Source organism: Hibiscus syriacus, unplaced genomic scaffold, assembly GCF_006381635.1.
Source record: "Hibiscus syriacus cultivar Baekdansim isolate YM2019G1 unplaced genomic scaffold, ASM638163v2 tig00112261_pilon, whole genome shotgun sequence".
Lineage (NCBI taxonomy): Eukaryota > Viridiplantae > Streptophyta > Magnoliopsida > Malvales > Malvaceae > Hibiscus > Hibiscus syriacus.
Genome location: NW_024063289.1, coordinates 358,091 through 365,938, shown reverse-complemented (window position 1 = coordinate 365,938; position 7,848 = coordinate 358,091). Strand labels below are relative to the sequence as shown.

Genomic DNA, 7,848 nt, shown 5'->3' with positions numbered 1-7,848 from the left:
AAATACATCTTCTCCTTGGTTATTATTGCCTTTTCTCTTTTGGGCATATTTAGGCCCTCTCTCTCTCTCTGTGTTAAAATACATCTTCTCCTTAGTTATTATTAAATGACATTTATAACATTGACTAAACCAAGATACCTAAACTTCTATGCTAATTAATTAATAATTTTTTTTCTAATATAAAATTTGACATATTCATATCATGTTATATCATACAAAATTTATTATAATAATTTAATTAAAAATATGTATTTATATTGTGTTCATGTTATATAAAAAAATATACAAAAATTGCTATTAATTATTCTAAATTAATGAATAAATTTAAAATTATAATTTATCACCTCTTTTCTTTTATTGTTCAAAAAGTTCAAATTCTCTCTTTTAAGTAAATTTCTCTTTCGTGGTGGTGGGCATAACAGATTTAGTTTATTTACGAACTACATGGCACATAAAAGAGAATATGTATATATATATAACTAAGCTTTGTTAGTCTAATGTTTAAACTGTTTTCGTATGTAAGTTATAGATTTCGTGGATCGTGATTGACTAACAATAATATTAGAGGGTATCAGTGGGATTATCCAAGTAGATGAATGAATACTTAGACAGGCATGTAAGAGTTGTTTTTGTTATTAGGTCTACTTGTATTTACTTTTAATATTATATTATAGGTGGAAAGAGCTCTGAATTTTGTATAAGTGTTTTAGTATGTCACTTTGACTTATATTGGTTTTTTTTTTTTTGAGTTAAAAATATAAGTAAACAATTTTACAGTTTCATAATTCTCATAATCATATTACTAAGGAGTGACTTCAATTTATGTAAACAATTTCATTTTTGCTACGTCATGTAATACAATCTCTAAATCATGGGTTTAGAACAAATAACTAGACACAGTTTTGTTGTTTCTCAACTATTGTGTGAATCCAATGTATTTTGCTCCTATAAACCAAACTTCTTGGGTCTTAGATAAGTAGAACCCTGCCGCAAACCAGGTACTGAAACTTGTTGCTGCTACTTCCATCTCTTCCGACTCTCCTTCTCCTTGCTTTCCTTTTCTGCCTCTGCTTGCATCTTCCTCAAATTTTCCTTTTCTTCCTCCATGGCAGTTTTATCCTCCTCTTGTTTTTTCTTATGTTCCAAAAATGTCGTAGCTGACTCTTTCACAGAAAGAACACGGGACCTAGCTCGGCCAGCCATTACGGCTCCACGGCCGAAACGCACTGCATGTACTCCTTTGTTGTCAAAATCTATTCATGATAAAAAACATACTCAGGAGTATAACCCAAACCATAAAGAGCACTGCTGGGGTGCAGGTGGCATGGCAGTCCATTCCTGCAATTAACATACTCTCCAACACCCTATAATCGTGCAGCATTGTGAAAGTAAGAATAACATGTGGCTTTCCGGACAATGTCCCAATCGTAACCACAGGATGTCAGTGGGATTTTCAATGTCTTGAGAATTTCTAATAGTTGACATCTCACCTCTATGGCTTTCCTCAAACCTTTAACATGCAAGAAGTGGTCGTTACACTAGTCTCCTCGATACTGATTAGTTTTCAATTGCTGGTAAACATTGAGCAACGTTAAGTGATCGGATTCTGGTACGAAAAATTTCTCTCTAGCTGCATCAATCTCCTCTGCTCTATCCTTGGGTCATAAAAACACTGATGGTACTGAAAGCATTGAAACAATGGTCAAAACATCATTTAAGCACTCTAGCTGTTCACCCATGAAAAGCATCTTGGCAAGTGGGGGATCCAATGGGAACTCCACCATTTTCCATCCGATGTCGGTGAAGGCCACTACATTGTTAATTGCACCCAGGACCCATAACTGGTACTAGAATTAAGGATACTTTCCTGTGGAGGTGGGTCCATGAAATCAAAATCTAGCAAGTTTTCTATTTTAAGAGACTTGAGCAGCAACACCACATTGCCAAGGTTGGTCCTTTGTATCTCAAGAACAGGAGCTGGCAACATCTCGTTTAGGCACTCTCTGTGTACAATCTATAACATGTGCCTGGCCCTGTTCTACCAGCACGTCCGGTACGCTGGTCAGCAGCAGCACGACTAACACGGAAAATTTGAAGGGCATCCATACCCATCTTAGGGTTATAGACTTTCATTTAAGTTTAAGTTTTATACAAAAGAATGGGCAAAACTTCAGTATTTAATTTCGATTTTTTATATAAAAGAATGGGCAAACTATAGGATTAATCACTTTCGTTTAAGTTTTGTATATTTTTCCTCATTGAATTAAAAAAAATTGTTCACTTTCATTTTTATTTAATTAAGATGGTTAACAGTAGTTAGACGTTTAATGGATTCTGGACGTAACACAATAAATTTATAAAATCAAAAAGAGTAAACTAGCTAAATGATCATTAATGTTTGAGAAAATTTTCGTTTTTCTCACTAAAGTTTCAAAAGTAACAAATTGGTCACAAATAATTAAAATGGGAAACGAAATTAGAAAGCTTCTGGAATAAATTAGATATAAAATCATTTTTTAAAGACCTATTTGATGTTTTAGTGACCAATTTGTTGTTTTTGAAACATCAATAGGGAAAACAAAAACTTACTCAAACATTAGTGACCATTTGTGCAGTTTACCCCTTTTAATTTTTTTAAACACTATGCGATGGCAATTAATCCTTAGTGATTACATCTTAATTAAATAAAAATGAAAGTGACCAAATATTAATTAAATAAAAAACAAAAGTGGCCAAATATTTTTTTTGAATTTAATGAGAAAAAGTGTGCAAAACTTAAACAAATTTGATAAATCATGTAGTTGACCATAAAAGAATTATGATTGAAAAATGCTTTGTGAATGCAGTTTATATACTGTAGAGAATAGGGTTGTAAACGAGCCAAGTCGAGATCGAGTAGTGCTAATCTCGACTTGACTCAAAAACTTTAAAATGGAGCTCAACTCGGCTCAAAATCTCGTAAGCCTAATAATTTTAAGCTCGACTCAAACTCGAAAACATGAATTGAAGCTTTAAAAACCTTGAAATAAAAAAAATCTTAAACTTAACTCGGTTGAAGGTTAAACTCAAACTTGAACTTGAACCTTAAATACATAACAATATTATATTTTATTTTAAAGAAAATAAACACATAAATGTTAATATTATTAATAATTTAATTTTTTGAAAATAAAACTTTAATATATTAATTTTTTCTAGTTGCTCGCGAATTTTTCGAGTCTAGTATCAAGTAGGTCGTTTAGCCTCATGAATAACTGGAGTCGAGTTCAAGCTCGAGTCGAGTATTTATCGAGCTTTAATCGATTCATACTCGAATGACTCATTATCTATCTTATCTCATTTACAATCCTGGTCAAGAAAATTACTAATATGGTGAAGAAAAAAGTAGCTATTATTAATTATGAATATTCATATTTAAATTTCATAATTTGGTTATTGTATTTTTTTATCCAAATACTCAATTAATGTATTATATTTTATTTTTAAAAAAAGAAATATTTTATTTGTCCATTGTAATTTTTCTTTCACTATCATATTAATAGTTGTCGTGAATTTAAAAAATTCAACAAACATGGAAATATGAAAATGATGTATTCCGGGGATTTTAGAGAAAAAAAAAACTCTGAATATTGTAACAAAAAAGAAAAAACTCTGAATATTGTAACAAAAAAGAAAAACTCTAAATATGACAAAAAAACCTTTATTTACGTTTATAATTTTAAATTTATTACCAAGAATATGATTTCGTAATCAAACATTAAAAATAAACCACACGTGTCCCTCATTAGTCCGATTAATAATTTGAATATAAACGTGTTTTGGTCAAACTAAATTGCGTTTGTGACTTTCGGATTATCCTTCTCATAGGATATTTCTTCCTAATGTTTGCACACTTTGTATAGGACCGCTGATAGGCAATATAACACTACAACCGTTCTTTAAGTACAGAAATATTATCTGTGTTCAACATTTTTTTATGTGTTTAAGATAACTCTAACAAAAAAGAAATCCTACGAACTGAGTGTTTTTTTTTGGATTAAGTAGAGAAATATTATATGTAACATTCAGACCCTATGGATTCGAATGTCACTTGTAAACATCGAAGTGGCTAACCTAAATTTTTTCTTTGAAACCATATTCACTTCAAAATATTTATACAAAGTATGAAATCATAAAAATTTACAAAAGAGGGTACCCAATTTAGAAACTTGATAAATAAAATGAATAATTAAAATCTTACAAGCTGACTCATTTCAAATAATGACCTCTACATGCCCACTAAGTCGTCGTCTTTATACTCTGGTACTCCGCTGAGACTCCTCTGATGATGTTGTTGTCCCATCGCACTCCCTGAAACCTACAACATGCAAACAGAAACACATTTCGAATGCTAAACTCGCAAGCCCTCTGTCACACAATACCTCTACCATACTACATGCATTCATTAAATGATCATGCTAGCAAGCGAAGACATGAGCATACCAGACACTCAAAAACATGTTGAGGTAAGTGGTGTGGTGTGGTCGGAGGAATTTTATTCATCTCAAGACGACCCCCCCTAGCTTACTTAGAATACTCTCAAGTATCAGGGTGAGATCCAGAATTTTCTTCATCAGAAATAGTGTACCCTATCCTACCTTGAATGCTATCGAGTATCATAGTGAGATTCAAAATTTTTTTGTATCAAACACATGATTCAAGGTAAGTGCCTATCGCACTAGTTGAGCTATATCTATATATTCTAATACATGAGACGACATCCCGAAGGTATAAGAGCCGAAATACATGAAATAACTCTGACCAATTAGCTTGTGCAATGTCATCTATAAGGTGGTTTCTAAGGTATTGGCTAATCGACTAAAGCGTTTTATGGCTTCATGTATAAGTGATAGTTAAGCAACCTTTCTTTCGGGATGTCAAATAGTGGATAATATTTTAGTGGCACATGAATTATTGCTCTATTTGAATTCGTCTCGTAATGGTGCAAATAAAGGCACAACACTTAAAATGGATATTGAGAAGGCCTATGACCGGGTTGAATAGAGTTTTCTCCAGGCAATCATGGCCAAACTTGGTTTTAATAGAGATTTGTGCTACTATTATGCAATGTGTCACCTCTGTTACATTCACTGTTTACATTAATGGATCACTCACTAGGGAATTTACCCCATCTAGACTTCGGCAAGGCAATCCGTTATCACCTTTCCTTTTTCTTTTTGTGACTCAAGGTTTATCAACTTTATTTCGAAAGGCATAAAGGGAGGTACGATCAAGGGCATTCGTGCTTGCTGAGTTGGACCGCATGTCTCATATTTATTATTTGTGGATGATAGCTTAGTGTTCTTGCAAAATTTGACATCGGAGGCACGACACATTAAGGAAATTCTTCAAGTCTATGCTGAATCTTCTGGACAAAGGGTGAAATTGGATAAATCATTAATATATTTCATCCCCAAGACTATTGGTGATCATCGTCGACAATTAACAAACATACTTGGTATTCAGTCGGTTGCGTCCCTCAGTCACTATTTGGGATTACCATTATACATTGGAAAACAAAACTGTCGCCTTTGGATATCTGCGAACCAAAGTGGTTGACAGTGTTGAAGGATGGATAAGGTGATTGTTATCTTATGGAGGTAGAGAGATTTTCCTTAAATCAGTGGCATATGCATTACCTTAGTACGCTATTTCTTATTACATGCTTCTAGAGCAATTGCTTAATGACATGACTATTGTAATGTGACATTAGTGGTGGACAGGAGAGACCACATTGATCGTCTCTTATTGCATTGTCAAATATTTTTCAACTAAAACACTTAGAAGGAATTGGTTTACGAGACTCACACTCCTTTAACTTGGCACTGTTAGGTAAATAGGTGTGGAGGCTTATTTCATATCCCAATTATTTGCTTTATAATATGTTTCGAGAGAAAAAATTCGTAGCGGGGATATTTTTAATTCTAAAAATGGAGTTTAAAGTTCTTATGCTTTAAAAGGGTATATAAGGCACTTCGAGCTATATTTGGTGCTCTTTTCTGGCGCATTGGAATTTATAGCAAAGTGAACCTTTTGCGAAATCAATGAGGTGGGTCAGGTAGGGTAATCCTTTCGAGTGATTATACTACTTTTCCTCGAGAACGGTTTAAGGCGACATTCTTTATGCATATAGGTAACAATAGCTGGTCTGAGTCACAAGTTTGAGTTATGTTCATGGCTGAGGCTAATGAGCATATTTTTAGCGACAACCATTGCACCTTGCATATAAGAGGTACTATTTTGGGGATTCCAAAACTCTGGCACATATTCTATCCAATCAAGATACTAGTGGTTACAACGGCCTTTGCATTCGACACAACCAGTTTCAAAAGTTTGGCGGGCTATTGCAAAATTAAAGGTGCTCCTAAAGGTTAGAGTATTTGCATGGGGTGTGGCATATGAGGGCTTCCGGTAGGAAAGTGTCTTTGTGAAGTAGGCATAGGCGATGGGGTTTGTCCCATGTGTCATGTAATAAAGGAGACCACCATTCATGTGCTAAAAAATTATGTGTATACATGAGACTCGTTAGAGCTGGCGGGATTTCTTGGTTCAGTTGGCTCATTTGTTTGCACAACTATTTTACTATGGTTTTAAACCATCATTCCTATTCTGGGTATAGTCGAATCGTTAAATTTATAGTCATTCTATGGAATATATTGAATGGGTGTAATACTCAGGTTCATGATGTTAAGTATCAACCCCTTGGATTATGGCCCTTAAAGCTCAATCGCTTCAACGGGATACCTTTCGGCCAGATATCAAGCTGCTAGTAGAGAAACTACCCTACACCATCGCTGATCAAACGATAACCCAATTACTAAGAACATTGATGGGGAAGGTTGAAGGAAGGAGACAGGACAACCATATTTTTTTACAGGTACCTTCGTAGAAAGATGGAGATCGTCAAACTGGGACTTTATAAAAATCAATGTGAAAGGATCGTTCGACCCTCGTAGATAGATTATTGCAGTTGGGGTCATTGCTCGTGATGATGCTGGGTTACCTCTAGGAGGTATGGCTATGGTTTCTCCATCTTGTGGGGAGACATGTCTCGTCGAAATTCACGAAGTTATTGCTGGTTTGAAGCTTGTGATTGAGTACCAGTGGTCTTAAGGGGATCGAAATCCATTATGGTTGTTAATAATCTTAATAGTGGTATGAATGACTTGTCCACTCTTGATTTCCATTTGTAAGAAGCACATGATATCATAAGTAACACCTTAAAACTGATTGGGCCTAAAATGTTACACTAAGCTACCGAGGCAACCCTTGATTTTCAAAACCTTTTTATTTTCCTTTTAAACACATTGAATTGTATCATAAATAAAACATAAATAACGAATATAAAATATTTTATAAAACCGGAGCTCCATGACACATAATTATTAATAAAGACTATGAGTTTAATATATTGAATACATGAGTAAGATTCTGTGAATACATGAGTTTAACATTTTTAGTCAGAAAACAACGATATCAGAAATTAGAGAAGAGATCAAAGAAAATATCCAGGTGATCAGGGAACACACTAGAGGTTCCAGATATTATACGGAGGTACATGATAATCTTATCGGGCAGTGGAAACATGGATCTTCAGTATACCGACGGAATGACTGAAGTTAGAATCACTATCGAAAGAGTTCATTAATTGACAGGATCATCAGTTACTCAGAACGTGATTTATCAGGATCATATAGCATTCAGACTTTTTTCGAAGGCACTATGAAATCAAAAAGGTATTCAGAATCCTTTACATATGACTTACTTGTGCTTTCAGATATAACATGAGTGATTTCATTATTCAGGAAA

General features: G+C 34.0%; 1 pseudogene; it reads right to left on the bottom strand.

Moving 5' to 3' along the window:
* Positions 1–945: 945 nt before the first annotated feature.
* Positions 946–2,133, bottom strand: LOC120176926 (annotated as a pseudogene).
* Positions 2,134–7,848: the final 5,715 nt, after the last annotated feature.